The sequence below is a fragment of the Camelus bactrianus genome, chromosome 15 (genome assembly GCF_048773025.1).
Source record: "Camelus bactrianus isolate YW-2024 breed Bactrian camel chromosome 15, ASM4877302v1, whole genome shotgun sequence".
NCBI classification, from domain to species: domain Eukaryota; kingdom Metazoa; phylum Chordata; class Mammalia; order Artiodactyla; family Camelidae; genus Camelus; species Camelus bactrianus.
In genome coordinates this window covers 29,738,900-29,757,913 of record NC_133553.1, presented here as the reverse complement: position 1 = coordinate 29,757,913, position 19,014 = coordinate 29,738,900, and the positions used below count along the sequence as shown (strand labels likewise).

Genomic DNA, 19,014 nt, shown 5'->3' with positions numbered 1-19,014 from the left:
CTGTGAAGAGAAGAGGAAGTCAAAGCACTGGGATGGTGGAGGTATCACTTATATGAATGAATCATGAACGCTCAAAGAGTAGGATAGGATGGACAAACTGGCCTCAAAGTTCTGAATGGAACCCTGGGATATAACTGTTTTGTGTTCAGGGTACTAAAGGCTCCCAGCTGTATACATACAGGACCCCAATTTCCATCAGAGGTTCTTAGCTTGTTGGTTTATTTTAGGGAGACTTTAAAAATGTTTCTCATTTCTTAATAACCATTCCTTTCTAGAAAGTTCATTTTTGTCCTGCCAAGGATTTGGCACCTCCTTCAGAAAAAAAAGAGGACTCAGGGTGAATTGTATCAGGTCCAGAATCCAGAAACACAAATGACATTGATCAAATCATGGTAAGGAAATGCCAATCTGCCTATCAGGAATAAAAAATAGGTTTCATCTTACAGGCCAACTCTCTGGAGCACTATGTTGAGAAGGATTCAGAGGCTTGGACTTAAGTATGGGCACCACGATTAACTGGTGATGTCTGTCATGGGAATGAGACTGTGTGCTCAAGAGAGCTGCCTCTAGCTTGGGTGGTTGGTCTGCAGATTAACTGGTCCCTGGTAGATAAGGGATAGACTGACTGGTCTCTAGTAGATAAGGGACTCCCTAGGCTAATGCAAAGGAGTCATGTCTCTCTGTGTCACTGAAGCCCAGGACCTGTCTGTCAGGTCCTGCTTAGGTCCTAATCGAAGAGTTAGGAAAAACACTGAGTGTGAGAGCAGGAAAAGCCTGTTTATTACCACTGATGTTTGTGAAGTTTCTCACATGCGTTGGTTGGCTAGTTCGGATAGGCCTGAGCTTTGGAAGCATCCCTCTCAAGCCAGCCTTGTCACCTTCACGTGCCCCAACAGGTAAAGAGGAAGTCATGGGGTCAGTTGATCTGCACAGATTTCTCCTTTACCAACAGAAGTCATGGGGATATGAGTTTCGTACATACAGCCCCTATGCTGCCTCTAAAAGCTAACAGAAATCTTGGGTCTTGGGTCCCACTTTGTTACGCCCATAGGAACCACTGACTATTCCCCTAAGCCCAGCTAACAAAAGCTGTTCTCTTGAAGGAGTGCTGTGTCAAGCCCAAGCCCACCATAAATGGTGGTGACTTGAGTTCAAATCTGGTCTTTTGTGAGGAAACCAGGAGCTGAAAGGGGAGAAAAAAAAAGATACTGAATTTGAGCTTCACCTGTCAGGCAGCTATCAGATGGAGAAGAATGTTTAGCATTTGCAAGCCTGAGGTAGTGGAGTTCAAGGAGAGATGACTATCTCACTGCTTGGCCAGAGTTTATGGGGTAGTTGCTCTGCGTGTAGATGGGGGGGTTGCACTTTTCTCGACTTTTCTCCTGTGTTATGGAGGAGGGTGAGGAGCGCTGAATGGATGACTGTTGGGTATGGTGAGTCCTTCTGGGGTACCTGGGTATGGTGAGTCCTTCTGGGGAATCTGGGGCTGGTGAAAGGCCTGTAACAGACCCCTGAGCAGGGTGGGAACGACCTCCTCGCGCCTCACTCCCGTTCCCGGGGAACCGTGCTCCCAGGTCGACGAAGAAACCTTAGTGAGTGCGAAGGCTCCAGAGAGAACCCCACGTGGTGTGCAGCAGGGACAAGCCGGACACCGCGTGGTCCGTTTCCAAAAACCGTGGGGTCTGCAGTGGCAGGAAACGCACCACAGAACCTCAACCTGGCATCTCGGGGAGGAGCCAGGTGGGTGGGCGCCCCTCCACGAAGGGCTGCCGAGTCCAGGGCTTCCCCGAGGGGCGACCGGAGCCCTAGGACCAGGCCCGCGGGGTCTGGTACCGAGGGGTGAGGAGCCGCGCTCCGGCGAGTTTCGGGTTCCCGAGGGTGGGGGTGTCGGTGCCCGGCAGCGGGCGGGCCGTCAGCTGCCCGGCCCGTCGCCTCCCTCCCCGCCCCCCGGCTTCCTGCGGAGGCCGCGGCCGCCATGTTGTTGCAGGGCTGAGGCGGCGCCGCGGAGCCCGAGCGGCCGTGACAGGCTGCGCAACAGGTTCGCTGACGGCGGCCAGGCGACGGAGCGGGCGCGGCGGCGGCTGCCGAGCAGGATCTCCCGGGGTCCGCCCGCGCCGCGGGTGCCGAGGGGCGCGGGATCGCGCTGTGACGTGCGGGACGCGCGGCGGGCGCGCCAGGTGAGTGAACCCTCTCGCCGGGGCTGCCGCAGGGTGCGGGGCAGGTGCGGGCGCCGCCGCGTCCGCCGCGGGAGGCTGTCGGGCCGGGCTGGGAGGCGGCTGCGCGCCCGGCACGACACGGACGGGCCCTCGGAGCCCCGGCGGCCCCCGAGCTAGGCCCCTGGCGGGCTTGGCGGCGCCGGGCGGAAACCTCCGGCCCTGGGTTCCTGCCTCCGCGGCGGGGCCAGGGCGGACGTCTGGGGGCCGGGGCTGGGCTGCCTATTCCCGGCGGCCCAGCCCTGGCCCCCGGCCGCAGCCTCTTCTGGCAGGTGCGGACGCCGCCGTGGGCCGGGAGCGGGGAGGCCCCCTCGCTTTCGGGGTGCGGGCATAAGGGAGTCCTGAGGGGCATCCGCACGCTCCTCCGGGGCCTCATTTTATTTTTGCGGAGTTGGTTTTAATTCTTGGTAATGGTTGGTGCTGAATGTCAGGTGAGCCGCATCCCGGTGCGTCAAAGTAGCCCGAGTCACGAGAGGCCAGTGGGCGGATGCTCGGCGTCCAACGCTAGGGTTAAACCAAAGTTGGGAAATGTTACAATTTGACTTCAGCGTTAGTGACTTGCAGGGTGTACAGGAAGCATGGAGAGATGTGATCTCTTGGACCACAGTAAAGTTTATTGATTATTTTTTTTAAAGACGCCTGAGTGTTTATAGTGAATGGATAAACCGAGGCTGAAACTGCAGATGGTTTTGCATTCTATAAAAAGCTGCTGTATTTGGATTTATTATTCATGCGCTTTATCGTTGAATGATTACTGATGGCAAGTATGCTTCATTTGAGACTTGTATTAATTAGGAATTAGGAGTATTTTTCATAGAGCCAACCACTTTGTGATAGGAATTAAGGTTAACACAAAAATGATTGCTTTACTAAATGCTTTAGTTTGTTTTTATTAGTATTTATTTGCTTACCCAGTGATAGGCGAGGTGTGCCTTGAAATTTTATGGTGTTCTAGTCAGCTTAATTTAGGTAACATAGACTGTAGGTTAAGCTTCTTAAGCCTCTTAAGAAAATTAATTGCCTCTCTCCCTGTGCTTGTTTGCTGTATTGTTAATCAGTGATAAAACCTAAATGCAATCTAGTAACATCACGTAAAACCTTTACATAAATTAATGACGCCCCTCAAAATTTAAAAATAATAGCAAACTGATGTACTAGGTTTCTTTGGCGGTGCCTACAATTCCCTTGTAATTTCTTTTTTCTCCCAGCTTTATTGAGCTATGATTGACATGTATCTGTTGTAATTTTAGAAGTGTAAAATGGAAGTTGTTTTTAAAAGCTTAATTTCAGAACAAACAGAATTTTGTGTTTTTGAAGGACATGGAAAAAATATGCATGGCTGCTGTTTTGACATAGTATGAGCAGCAGAAAAGCTTACATTTTTTATCCTTTAATGCATATTATTTATTCCCTTTGCTCACCTTTATAATGAAAGTTAGAGTTGTCTGAGAAAACTTGACCTGGACTGAATTGTTGAGCAGGGAGGTACTAATGTTAGTTCAACATATCTCAAGATTAAAATTCTGATCTCTCCTGAATATGAGGGAGTGTGTTCGGCATGTTCTGGGATTGGAATTAGAGTTTTAAAAAATTTTGTATTTTCACAAAATCAGAATAGTAAAATGAACCTCTGTACATCCATCACCCAAATTCAGCAGCTTTGAAGATCTTCTTTATCCATCTTTCTTTCTTCCTCAGCTTTATTTTTTAGTTTTTTCACTCTATATACTTAGCATGTCTATTTTTTAAAAAGTGGAAAATTTCTTACATAACCTCAAGATTTTTATTTTAGTGTCTTTAGTACAGTTTCACAAAAGATAAAAAGAACATTTATTGGCTATCTCCTTGAACTACTCTCCTCAGTGTTAAAATATATTTACCATGGTTGTCATTTATTGAGCACTTACTGCATGCCAGGCCCTGTTCTGTGTTAGTTACATAATCATTTAAAGTTCACAGAGACCCTTTGAGTAGTTCTTTTCCTCCCGTCAAATAGTTAAGTGAAATGTTAACCAGGAGGTTAACTGATTACTCTAGGTCTTTGAGCCAGGTTTCAAACCAAGATCCTTCTAACTTCAGCACCTCTGCCCTCACCTGGTACATTCATCCTGGTTCAGGAAAAAAAAATTATTTGGGCATTCAATAAATATTTGTTAAGTAAATGAAAGTACATATTATTCCATTGATAAGTAACTAGCTTTTTTATAGCTATATTTACTTGTAAAGCATTTATATTAACTAGTTCCAGAAAAGATTCAGAATAAATTGATTACATTACTAAATGTGATTATTACCACCCAGCAGTACGTTTGCTTGTTTTTCTTTCTTTTTTTTTTTTTTTTGTATTTTGATCTTTTCAGTACTCTATTTATGGAAAAATTTGTGGAATAACTGTTTATGAAGAAAGGCTAAAAAAAGGCAGACTTTTTTGGTGTGCTAATTGTTAAAGGCAGGATTCCAAGTGTGAAGTAGAAAAATAAGAATGTTTAGGATTAAGTCTGGAAATGAATAGTTCTAAAGATGAAGATGCATCAGAAATGCTGTATTTTTCACTTGAGTTCATTTTTGACTTTGTACCATCCTTTAACTACAGAGCATAGGGACTAGTGTTGCCATCCTGTTGGGTGTTCTTGAGAAGGAGGAACTGAACTGGTCTTAAACCAGAGAGGAAGTGGGGGTGGAGGGCAGGAAACTGAGCAGAAATAAGACAGTGAATACATCAAGAAATAATGTATTTTTACAACACTAGGAGGGCAGCATATTTCATTTGCAAATATAATAGTATTATTTTGAGAGATTCACTTAAAAATTAATTTCACAGCTATAACAGGACACTGAATGATTTATTTATTTGTGAAACTATTCAGCGGTGGTTATGGTAGACATTTAGGGATCTAAAACCTGATGGCAGACATTTAAGTTGTTTTTACTTAAGCAACTGTTTTGTTTTCTAGATCATTTTCTTCACTAATGCATGTTCATTTTAGAAAAAGTGTATGTGTTTTAATAAAAATTATTTATTTTGATGATAACTCTAGTAGATAAGAGTACAGGCTTTCAAATGAAGCCTCCTGCTCCCAGTTCCAACGCTAAATAGCTATATGACCTTGAGCAACTCATTTTAATTCTCTAAGCTCGTTTCCTCATCTGTAAAATGGGGGAAATAATAGTTACTTATCTCATAGTGCTGTGTGTAATATAAAGTGCTTAACACAGTGACTATTGCTTAGTATAAATGCTAAATCAATGTTACCTAGTATTACTCCAACTTGCTTCAGTGTGAAATTTCAAAACCAAATTAGCTTAGTCCCTTTTTTATTTTTTATTTATTAAAAAAATTTTTTTTTTACCTAGGGACTAATTTTTAATCTTACATTAAAACAATGCATAAAATAATGCTGGAAAGTAGAGTAGAACTGACCCACAATCCCAACTCCCAACAAAGAGTCTGCCTTTTTAGTCCCCTTAATTTGGGGGACAGTGGGAAAACATAGCCTAAAGGAAGAAAATGTTCTTTATCTGAAAAAGAAACTGCTTTGGATTATTACTTCAAACTCTTTGAAACCACATGCTTAAATAACTTCTACTTTTCAGTGTGAGGAGTGCTTGACTAGTATGAGGTTGATAATGGGAAAAAATGATCAAGAATGGTGGCAGTATTTTATTGGCTAAATAGTATTGCCTTGATACTACTTGCAGATAAGGACCCAGCAGAGTTTGCTCTGACAGTTAGGACACCCATAACTGCTGCTTTATCATTTCATTTTTGTTTCAAGTAGGTATTTGGACACACTCCTCACTACTCCACCACTCCACCTTCACACTTTAGAGTGACTGCTTAAATGTAAGACTTAAGTAGGTCAAGTTAATAAATTTCACAACTTACGTAACATTTGATGATTTTTACTTTTAGTGGGTATAAAATACTCTTTGGTGAATATAAGTGAGAAAGTCAAGATTAATGAAGTTTGCCAAGAATGATACAGAGTGAGAATGCGTGTGTAGCATTCATTCTGTAACTTTCTAAGCCCTGAAAACCCGAATGGTAGACAAGAAACTGTGGTTAAGACTTGAAGTTTAATTTCCCCTTACTTTCTTCTCCTCACTAGAAACATTTTAGGCTTTCTCTCTGCTCAAGTTCCAGTGAAATGTTTATAAATTGATTTTTGTCTTGCTGCAGAGACAACCTGTATTGGAAAGCTTTCTCTCCCCCATCCCTCCTTTCTTCTAGTGTCTGATCTTCATTGTATGATTCTGAATTGGAATTTTTGCCTCCTCCTTCCAGCATTCTAGCTCCTACATCCAGGATTCAGAGTCCCACTGGGTCCCAGAAAGCTAAGTCACTTGGATGATTGAGAAGGAAAGAGCCATTTAGGTTAGAGACAGATAACCCCAAACTTTCTGAACACTCTTCTCCAGTACTGGGGTTTATAGTCTTTATAGCCTTTCAGTAATCCCACCTTGAAAAAGTATAGGCTGCAGCTCCCTCTTAAATCCATCTTTGCTATTGCTTTCCTCATGAGGTTGACTTTACCTCATCTTTGTCTTTCTGGGGGTTTCAATGGAAAAAGCCCCCTTGCCTCCTTTTCTGCCATCTGCTTTAACTTTCTTTTTATTCTCAACCACTATCTTTCCTCTTTAAAAAGTTAAACCCAATAGAAGTTACTCATAATTCTTGGTATTGAATTAATTCCTTCTTTTAGCAAATAGTGAGTGCCTACATGCCAGGAACTGGTCCAACCACTGGGAATATAAACAGTGAACAAAATACACAGAAACCCTGCCCTTGTGCTGCTTGTGTTCAAGAAGTGGGAGAGAGACAATAAAACGTCTAGAAGTTAGAATTTGCTAAGTGCTATGGAGAAAAGTCAGGTAGGAAATGGGGCTAGGGAATGTGTGGGCAGGTGGGTGGGGATAAATTGAGAGAAATAAATTTGCCTTATTCAAAATTATTAAGGAATTCAAAGATTGGAGAGGGATTATTGTACATACTTTATGAATAAATTTCAGTTCATTGTATTTAATAGAAATGTTTATCATTTAAGTATTATTATTTGGTTTGCACCCCCCAGATTTCTGAATGCTTCTATTTTCTAGTAACTTAAGCTAGAAAAAAAAAAACCCTAAAATTAGACCCAACACCTCATGCACAACATGGTCCGAGAGCAGAAATTTGTCAAATGGTTTAGAATAGATACCTTAATTTGATTTTTTTCTAAAAGTGCTATGTTGTGTGTGTTTTAAATTCTATAGACCTTTTCGTTCGTACCATTTTTATTTTGATGAGTAATATATATTCCTTGTGGAAAACTAGAAAGCTAAAGGGAAGTTGAAGGAAGAAAATAATAGTCCCTAATAATCATATTACCCAGAGAAATGTTCAGTGTTACTATTTTGGTAGATTTCTTTGTGAAGAATGGAATTATATACTCTGTTTATGTACCTTGCTTTTTGGTTACTGTCACTTATCAAAACCATGGTTCTATTTTATTATATATTTATCTGTAATTTTTATTGGCTAAATAATATTGCCTTGCTACATCTGAATGTTAATAATGTCTAATATTTATTGAGCATTTACTATATCCTAGTTAGTTTTGAGACACTTTACATATTTTCACATATTTAGTCTTCAGCTTCTCTGTAAGAGCTGTTTTATTATTATTTATTTTACAGTTTATTATTTAAGGACAGGTGTAGTAATTTTCCCAAGATTCCACAGCCAATAAGTGGCAGCTAGAGGTTATAAACTTCGTCTAACTCTGTATCCTGTGCTCATGTCATTGTCTCATATGGATTCTCTTAACATTAAGATACTTTCTAATTTTTTTGGTTATTTAAAATTGTGCCACAGTTAACATCCTTGTAACCATATCTGTGTTTACATCTATGACGCTTACAATCTATGGTGGTTTCCTTAGAATAAATTTCTAGTAATTGCAGTAATATTGGGTAAAAAGGTATGGATACTTCCTAAGGCCCATGTAAATGTATTGCCAAGTTGTCTTCTAGAAAAACTTGTCAGTACCAAAGTGTTCTACCAAGTGAAACCAGCCTATTATCCACATCCTCAGAAACATTGGCTTTTTTTTTAATCTGCCAATTTGATAAAGACCACCTTGTTTTAATTTTTCTTTCTCTGAATATTAATCAGGTTATATGTTTAAAGTTTTTTTTTTTCTTTGAGAAATATGTCTCTGCCCTTTTCTCATTTCATTGACATGTTCATCTCTTGGTTATTTCTAAGAATTCTTTATGTATTACGAATAGTAACTCTTTGCCATATAGGTGTAAATTTTTTTCCAAGTTTGTTTCTTAGTTTTGTAAATGGATTTTTATAAATGACAATGATAACTATGTGTAGTGCTGCTCTAATTCAGTATATTTATTAAATCATTTAATTTTTACAACATCCTGATGAGGTAGGTGCTATTATTAGCTCCATTTATAGAATTCTTTAACATTGTGTTTTTAATTCTCAAATAGCTTTTTCTTCTGTGTGTTTGCCCATTTCTGTTCCCAATTCCTAAAAATCTCTTTTCTCTTCCTAGCCTACTGGGTGATACCTATTGTTTAGTTCTTCATTACTCAGTTTAGGAGTCATTTCCTCTGGGATTGCTCATCTAACAACATTCTAGTTTCCTAAGACAAAGTAAGGTGTCCACCTTCTGTCTTTTCTTTATACCTATAACACTTATATGCAGTTCTCAGTTTTGGTCTTATTCCTCTTCTGTATTCCCTGCTCTTATACATCTTACACAGGTGTTAAACATCTGATGACTCCATAAGTATTTGTTGATTTGAATTAAAGGTCTTCATGATGATGTTGGTGATGTGAAGAAGGGAATCAACCTTCCATTTATGTCAAGTGGAGAAACTTACATGGAGGAAGTAACATTGGAACTGGGCTTTGAAGGCCAGTGGGGCAAGAGGGAGAAAAGGAGAAGCTTTAAGACCAAAACTGAGTGGAAACAGAGGTGGAAATTTCCCATTCTGGGAAAAGCAAGTTATTTTCAGTGATTTTAAGGATTATTAACCTTGCCTCTGGGAAAGCCTGATAAAATAAATCCCTCTTTCACCCAGCAAACCTGATCTGGTGTTCAGAATATTTAAATCTTCATTCTGGATCTCTTCTCCTATGAAACAGGGCTCAATTTCTCTTCTGACTTCCCCCTTTCTCTGATGTGATGGAGGAAGTTGGAGGATCCTGACGTAACCTTGGCAAGATCTTGAAATGCCCAAGGAAGTTTGGTGACTTGTGGGGGCAGGCCCACTGGCAGCCTTTGCAAGTGGAAGCCTTGGGGAGATAATGAACCCTCCGGCTTTTGTTTGTGGAGACTCGGGTACCTACACACCTTTCCTTGGCTGTTAGCATGTTGGATGAGACCTCAACTCCTTTTCTCTCCAGCTTCATTACATTTCTGTTCTTCTTTTGATAACAGACCTTCTCTTACTCTGCTAGTTTAATCTTGAAGTATACTGACTGCTGGTCTTGAACAACAAGTGAACACTTTATGTATTAGCAGTATAATTTATTTGATATTTAATGTAAACATTTTTCCGAATCCTTTTCTTCTTTAACTTTATTTCTTATTATGTAAATAAAACTTTTTCATTATGAAAATAATAAATGCTAATTGAAGAAACTTTGTAAAATAGGGCGAGGGGAGGAGAAAAAAGTCATTCTAAGTCCAACAACCAATGACAACCACATTTTGGTATCTCCTACCCACCCTGTCTTTTCTCTTGGTTTTTACATATATATTGTACATGTTTTACAATACAGCGCTAGTTAGGGACATTGCTTGTGCTGTCTGATTGGGGTTTTAGTTCCAGCTTAGCCTTTTACTATTTGTGAGTCTCACTAAGCCTCAGTTTTCTTTTCTTTAGAAAGCAGATTTTATAGTAGTATTTATCCTTAGAGTTGTTGTGAGGGTGAAGAGATTATGTATAGTGTGACCATCTCATTATAACTCTTCAATAAATGTAACAATAATAATCAGATCTGTCTTTCGGTTAGGTTAGCTTGGGCTGCTCCTCTTGGCAGTGTTTGGAGGGAGGGAGTGGTCAGGGCACTGTACCCTTCTTTTCTGAAATAACTACAATTTAATTTCAAAATACATATTTTTTTAACATTCTCTAGAGGCCTATGAAAACGTTTATGGTGAGGCCTCCTTTAAAGAGTGGTTAATCTTGGGCCGGCCCCACAGCGGGTGGGTGGCCCTGTTAATGATGATATCAAAGCTAATGAGATAAGAATGACAACATGTAGAGACCTGAGTGCCAGACTTGGTATTTGGTAAGTATTCAGTGATTGTTGGCTGCTGTTATTTTCATGATGATAACACATTTGTATTATGTCATACATTTAAATTATAAGAGCATAACCAGTTTGCAGGTTATTACATGGTCTAGCTGCAGTTTTATAAAAAGTAGGTTATTGAGATATAATTCACATATTGAGATATAATTCACATATGAATTTGATTTAAGTGGCAGCATACTTGGCTCAGTGTATTCTCCCATTTTTAGATACTCATACTATTTCCATTTTTTTCTGTAACAACTAATAATAACTGCAGTGAATATCATTGTAAATAAAGCATTTGCCACATTTATTATTTCCTTAGGACAGATTTCCAGAAGTGAAGCTATTGGCTTACAAAGTATGAATGTTGTTAGAATTCTTGCTGTATATTTTCACACTGCCTTCTGAAATGCTTCACCAGTTTGCACCCCCATGAGTATGTTTGTAGCACTCCTTTCCTCTCACCTTTGCTAGCCCTGAGTACTAGCCAGGGTCGGGGGTATTTTTTTTTTTCTTTTTGAAATAAGTTTGTAAAGAGTAATAAAGCAAAAATTCATTTGCATTTTCTTGCTATTATTAGTGATATTAACATTTATTAGCCAGTTTTATTTCTTCTTTGGAAAACTGTTTATTTGAGGTCTTCATTATTCTCATTATTTTAGTAGCTCTCTGTACATTAAAAATAATGACTGTCATGTTTGTTGTGATTTTCCCTCAATTGTATACCTTTTAATTTTGTGTTCAACAGAAGTTTAGAATATTTATATAGACAAATGTGTATTATTTCCTTTGCGTTTTCTTGAATGGCTTCTAAACTTAAAAAGTTATCTTTGTTTCAAAGAAGTGATATTTTGCTTAAAGGTGAAGCATCTGTCTGAGTTTTTTCCCTCTATACTTCTTACTCAAATCAAGTAAATAGTTCTGCTTTAGTATTTAGTCCTGATATGAGACAGAAGAGAACAGACCACATAGCTGGCTCCCCCCGCCACGCTCCCCATACAACAGTGCAGGCTGAGTCACAAGCTATTCTTAGGTGTTTTTTCCCCCCTTGTGTGGGTGAATTGTCTTGTTCAGAGTTGTTGACTAATTCTTCTAAAATTGGTTTAATTTAAATCTTCAATATAATTGGAGTACTAACCACTTCAGTATTAGTTTACCATTCCTATTCTTTTAGGCCCTGTTTATTAGTTGATTCTTTGTGGGCTAAATTTAACATTTATAAAATTCCAAACTTATAATCTGTATTCAGACATCTTAAACTGAACATGCTAAGTTGCAGAACTAAAACTAAGAACTAAATCTGTATAGAACAATTATCTTCTTTCAAGCTTTTAAGTTTCAACATGCTTTATGTATTTAGGGCCCTAAGCCTCTATGTAGAAATAATAGTAACCTTTTTCTCAAATATTCATCAATGACATTAGCCTGTTATTTTCTATTTTGGTAGTGTCTTTGTCTGGTTTTAGTATCAGGTTTCTCAAATATTGATTAAAGAAAACATATCCTTTTTATTAGTAATTGGTGTAGTTGCATTTTGTTGTACCAATTCAGTGAAACCAAGCTAACTATTATAGTTGAAAATAATGTTGAAATAACAGTAGTCATAGCCATCATTTATGAGCACCTTTTGTGTGCCAGATGCTTTACAGACATGATAGCTGAGCCTTAAAACAACCTGGCATTTAGGTACAATTATCTACATTTATAGGTTAGGAAATTGAAGCTATATCATGTGGAAGTCCACTAACAGAAGGAGTAACTGCACTGGGATAGGAACTCAAGTTGGTTGATCTGTTTTCAAAGTTCAGGTTCCAGTCTGTCAGTTTGTCCTCAGTGCAGTTGAAAGAATATTAATCTCTCAGAATCAAAGCTTTTGTATTTATTAAGGGACCTACCATGTGGCTCACTGCTGGGCACTGAGTATGTGAAGATGAAGAGACATTAACAGGAGCTGTCAGTCTCTTAGAAGTGGGCAGCGTGAATACAAAGGTTGTAGTAGTAATTGGTATGTAGTTTAATGGAGATAGATATAAGAGGAATGAGAATGTGGCAAAGGAAGCTTTTATAAGTAGAAATATCACTGAGAAGGTAGGTAGTTCCACAGGTTCAGAGAGAGAGGGAATGGGAATAAGATAGAGCAGAGGTGGAAGGGAAAGGTATTCCAACATTGGAAAAGTAGGCAGAGGATAGATGCTAAAACACCTTGTATGCCATGTGAAAGGAGATTAGATTTTTTAAAAATATCAACTTTATTCATATGCCATAAAATTCACCCTTTTAAAGTTTACAATTCTGTGGTTATTTCTGTATTCACAGAATTGCACAATCATCACCACTAATTTTAGAACATTTTCAGCATTCAAAAGAGCCACGTATACCCATTAGCAGCCACTCTCCATTTCCCCCCAATACCCTGAGTTCTAGGTAACCTCTAATGTACATTTTGTCTGTATGAACTTGCCTGTTCTGGACAAATGGGAGCATAGAATATGTGGTCTTTTGTGGCTGGCTTCTTTCACTTACCATAATATTTTTAAAGTGCATGCATTTTGTAGCATGTATCAGTAATTCATTCCTTTTTATGGCCAAAGGTTCCATTGTACAGGTATACTACATTTTGTTTATTCAGTTAATGGACATTTGGGTTGTTTCCACTTTTTGGATATTATCAGTAATGCTGCTATGAGCGGTTGTGTACAAGTCTTTGTGTGGACATAGGTTTATGTTTTCATTTCTCTTGAGTTCATACCTGGGGTGGAATTGCTGAGTTACATGGTAACATATGTTTGAACATTTTGAGGAAGTGCCAAATTGTTTTCCAAAGCAGCTGGAACGTTCCCACCAGCAAGGTATGAGGGATGCAGATTAGTAGGAGATTAGATTTTATACTATCGGTGAGCAGAGTCATAGTGGAAAAATGATTGAGAATGATTGGATTGTGTTGCTGCTTCCCCCATATGGTTCAAGACATATGCTAGGTCAGAAGGCTTTTTCTGAGGAATAAAACTAAAATGCAAGTTGTTTCCTCAATTCTTGCTGCTAGTATATTCTCCTAGTCTTTGATTTTTATGTATTTGTATGGACTACTTATAATCTGAGTTATTATGGGTTACTGAAATTTAGTGTTCATGAATTAAAACTAGCCAATTTCTGGAGCTTACTAGGGGCTCTAATTTGGTTTTCTTCTAAGGAATCTTTTAGCTATACAAAGCTTTGGCAGCATTGCATTGAATAGAAATATTCCTACTATGCACGCCCACACTGAAGGATACTGTTTTCAGTGCATCATTAGTGTTGTCTTGAGTTTGATTTGGTTCCAGTTGCTGCTATTCTTGAACTAGCTATAATTATAGTATTATGTTAGCTTTACTTTTGTTGACCATTTTGGTCTTGTGTAAATGTTGCATTGCTATAATTCCTTTATCATGGAGTTATTTTTCTACTGGAAAATAGGAACAAGTGGATAGGTTGGATTTCTTGTCCCACTTCTGGAGGCCATGGTTAGAAGAGTTTTGGAATGAGTGGATTACATAATTGGGAGGATTCCTTTTCACTCTAATATCCAACGCTAATACATTTTTAAAATGGGAATTAGCATATATTATAATTAAGGGTCTTAATTGCGGAATACATGAATCTCTGAAAGTCCACAGATTGGCTTTGGATGTCTGAAATCTTTGAAATTGTATGCCACACTTTGTGCATTTGTGTTTTTTTCCAGAGAGAGAAATTAGGTTTGCCAAATTTCTTTTAAAAAAGAAATATATGACCCCTCAAAATTAAAGAATTCAGACTGATGAAGAGAATTTGTAAATTTGTGATTTGAAGTCTTGAAGGAAAGTGGGACCTCGCTTTGGTTACATGTTGCTGTTCAGTAATAGATATTTTCTGGATATGCTCTTTTTAGAGTAACTAATTCCATGTTAGAATATCTTTATTTATCCTGGTAATTTTTGTCCCTGTCAGAACTTGGAGTTTGCCTTTAAGGTCCTCATTGCATATTTGTTATTTTATATTGACTTTCTTGAATGATTGGGATGTTCTATTTAAAAGCATTATTTTTGCTGCAGCTATTGCATGCTTTACTTACAGTAATTGAGATGTACTGATATTTAAAAAAAAAAACTTTAATTGGCTTTATAGAATAGGAAAATGGATGAATGCTTTTCTGTCCATTGGCTATTAGCTTTTCTTTCCTCTACTCTCCTGTTCTGTTTGTGTTTTGGTTACAATTGGAAACTACCCGTCACCGTCACCGTCACCGTCACCATCACCAATGGAAGCCCTTCCCCTGCAGGCCCTGCTGGGGTGTGGCATCAGTTTGGATGCCAGTCTGTTTAGGCCTCTGCAGTAGGGTGTGTGTGGAGGAGTGTACTTTTCCTCTGTAGTTTTTAGCACTGGATATAGCATGGCTTGATTTGAGATGTGATTGGTAATTTCAGTTAAATGCTTTTGGTAAAACAGAGTTGTTACTTAGTATTATTTATAATAGACTAAAAAATTGAGAAGGGCAAGGCTCTGGGTAATAGTGGCTGTTGGGTTAAAAGATGGTACAATGTAACATAAAAATATATGTGGTCATTGTCCCTGGTTCCTGGCACAGAACTCCTAAAACCTTTGGAATTCCCGGACTGACAGGAAAGCTGCTTTTCATCCTACCTGAGCTTATGTAAATGAAGTGACTGACAGTGGCACCCCTAGGTAGCCTCAGATAAAGCTGGATGACCTGAGAGATCTAGCAATTAGAGAATTGGAACTTTCAGCCCCACCTACCGACCTCCAGAAAGAGGAGGTGGGTGCTGGAGTTTGAGCTCTATTTACACGTGTACACACAAACACACACACTTTTTTACATAGTTGTGTTTATATATTTATTAATTAATGTATGCATGATTATAATATTAATATTTGTTATAAATATATTTACATAGTTTTTACATAGTTGTAATTATAGTGTAGATTTTTGTCTACTCATTACATGGAATTTTTTTGTGTTTAATGATTCTCATAAATTTTAATGGCTATAATTTTATCGAGTAATAGACTATGATTTATTAACCACACTCTAGTTTTCAGATGTTTAGATTGTTTCAAGCTTTTTTGCTATTATAAGTAAAACTGTTATGAATATGATTATTTGGCAGATGTATATTAAACATTTACTCTGTCAAACTTTATTAGGTGCTGGATTCACAAAAATAAGATCCTTTCCCTCAAGAGGTTTGCTTCTAATCCTTGACAAGTACATATATAATTTTGAATATTTGCATGTGTATTCTAGAATTTTGTGTTTTTTTAAAGTTTACATTGAATCATAATCATTACCTATCTACCATAGCCTTGAAATTATCATTTGTAATGCATAGTATTCTAAATGAATACAACTTTATTTTCTTGTTCCTTCCTCTGTTGGATAAATTATTTGTATTTTTTCTACTGTTGATGACATTGTCATATGCATCTTTCCATTCTGTTTTCCTCCTTTGGATTATTTTCTTAAGATAAATCCCCATAAATGGGCCAAGTGGGTAAATTGTTTTGGTTGAATGTTGCCAAATTTAGAGGCACATGCTTTACCTTAAACCTGTACTTCTGTGGTATTTGCCTTCTTTAAAAAATTGATGTAAATGTTTAACAACAAGGTCCTACTGTATAGCACAGAGAACTATATTCAATATCTTGTAATAAACTATAATGGAAAAGAATCTGAAAAAGAATATATGGACATATATAGTCTTTTATATATATAACTGAATCACTTTGCTCGATACCAGAAACTAATACAACATTGTAAATCAACTATACTTCAGTTTAAAAAAATTATGTACTTTTTTTGCACAGTTTAAAATTTATAGAAAAATTGAGCAGTTTACAGTTTCCCATATACCCTTCCACCCAGTTTCCCTATTATTATTATTAACTGAAGTCCATGCTTTATTTACTTTTCCTTAGTTTTTACCTAATGTCCTTTTTTTGTTCCAGGCTCCTGTATCATAGCACATTTAATTGTCATGGCTGCTAATGAGATAGGAGGGAAGGGCGTAGGGCATAACTGTTAAAAGAATGACACAGCAGGTAGCACCAAGATGGGGGAAGATTCAGCTCCCAGGAGACCCTGAGACCCAAGATGGCAGAAGATTTGACTTCCAGTAGACCTTGAGCTTCATTATGTGCTCATTGTAATACAATAGCATGCTAAATGAGATACCCACAGGCGCCATGACAGTTCTGAGGCTAACCATAAACGGTCAAAAAGTGGGTTGTGGCCCAGTTCCTGGGAATCCTAGCCCCTTCCTCAAAGTAATTGAAATAATCTTCCCACTTGTTAGCATATGAAGTTACTGAGCCCATAAAAACTAAAATTCCGTACCGCATGGGTTTTCTCTTGCCTTTTGAGATGGCCTGCACTCTGTCTATGGAGTGTGTATCTACTTATACTTTAAACACTCACCCCTATGCCTCTTGGCCTCTCTGGCCTTCTGAGATGGCCTACATTTGGTCTATGGAGTGTGCATCTCTCTGAATAAATCTGCTTTTACTCAACTATGGCTCACTCCTGAATTCTTTCTTGCACCAAACCAAGGACCCTCACTTGATGGGGCATGTCCTGCCTGGGACATGGCCATCCTCTTGTACCCCCCCTCCTCCTGCATCACTTAGGCGCCTCTTGGTTGTGACTGTTTCTCAGACTTTACTTATTTTTGATGACTTTGGCAGTTTTGAGGAGTAGTGGTTAGGTATGTTGTAGGATGCTCCCCTATTGGAATTTGATGTTTTTGTTGTGAGACAAACAGTGATGGACCAGGCAGGCAAGTTAACCTGATGTATTTATTACAGTATAAATTTATCAGAATGGACATAAATCTTAGCAATGTTCTCCTATGGCAGTCTACCCAGGCAATAGAAATAAAAGCAAAAATAAACAAATGGGACCTAATTAAACTTACAAGCTTTTGCACAGCAAAGGAAACCATAAGCAATACAAAACAACAACCTACAGAATGGGAGAAGATGTTTGCAAATGATGCGACTGACAAAGGTTTTATTTCCAGGGTATATAAACAACTCATACAACTTAATAACAAAAAAATAAACAACACAATCCAAAAATGGGCAGAAGACCTAAACAAACAGTTCTCCAATGTAGATATACAAAGGGCCAACAAACACATGAAAAAATGCTCAATATCACTAATTATCAGAGAAATGCAAATCAAACTACAGTGAGGTATCACCTCATATCAGTCAGAATGGCCATCATTAAAAAGTCCACAAACAATAAATGCTGGAGAGGATGTGGAGAAAAGAGAACCCTCCTACACTGTTGGTGGGAATGTAGTTTGGTGCAGCCATTATGGAAAACAGTATGCACATTCCTTGAGAAAACTAAAAATAGACTTACCATATGATCCAGTAATCCCACTCCTGGGCATATATCCAGTATATCCAGAGGGAACTGTAATTCAAAAAGATACATGCATCCCTAACAGCACTATATACAATAGCCAAGGCATGGAAACAACCTAAATTCCATCAACAGATGACTGTATAAAGAAGCTGTGGTATATTTATACAATGGAGTACTACTCAGCCATAAAAAGCCATTTGCAGCAACATGGGTGGACCTGGAGATCATCATTCTAAGTGAAATAAGCCAGAAAGAGAAAGAAAAATACCATATGATAGCATTCATATGTGGAATCTAAGAAAGAGGAAGACACTAATGAACTTATCTGCAAAACAGAAACAGACTCACAGACATAGTAAACAGATTTATGGTTACTGGGGGGAAAAGGGGTGGGAAGGGATAAATTGAGAGTTTGAGATTTTCAAATGTTAATTGCTATGTATAAAATAGATAAATAACAAGTTTCTTCTGTATAGCACAGGGAACTTTATTCAGTATCTTGTAGTAACCTATAATGAAGAAGAATATGAAAATGAATGTATGAATGTATATGTATGACTGAAACAGTATACTGTACACCAGAAAGTGACACACAATAAACAATGTACTTCAATAAAAAAATTAATTTATCAGAATAAGTAGGTTTCTTATATATCAAAAATATATAAATACACACACACATTCTTTTTGAGACTCTTTTTCCATTATAGATTATTACAAGATTCCATGTGCTATACAGTAGGTCCTTGTTTATTTTGTATATGGTATTGTATAAGAGATGCTTTTTTTGGGCGGGGGGCGGTAATTGGGTTCATTATTTATTTATTTATTTATTTTAATGGAGGTACTGGGGATTGAACCTAGAACACACTACCACTGTGCTAACCCCCCCCCCAAGAGATACATTTTAAATCAGTTAGGAAAAGCTAAATTTTATAAATGGTCTCAGGAAAAAATGCTTGACATTGTAAGTGGTGATGGTGGTGAAAGAGTGGTGAAAACAATTTAGACTCATATTGTTAGTGGATAGAGAGACCCCTAAATTAGGGGGCCCACAAAAGTGTGAATATTTGCTGCCAGCTGTG

General features: G+C 38.3%; 1 protein-coding gene across 5 annotated transcripts in view; it reads left to right on the top strand.

Moving 5' to 3' along the window:
• The first annotated feature begins 1,939 nt into the window (after positions 1–1,939).
• Positions 1,940–19,014, top strand: part of ITSN2 (intersectin 2) — a 132,391-nt gene continuing 115,316 nt past the window's right edge. For all 5 annotated transcript variants that reach the window (XR_012499265.1, XM_074341740.1, XM_074341739.1 and 2 more), the window contains exon 1: positions 1,940–2,177. The gene's annotated coding sequence lies outside the window, so the exon portion shown is untranslated. The remainder of the gene's footprint in view (positions 2,178–19,014) is intronic.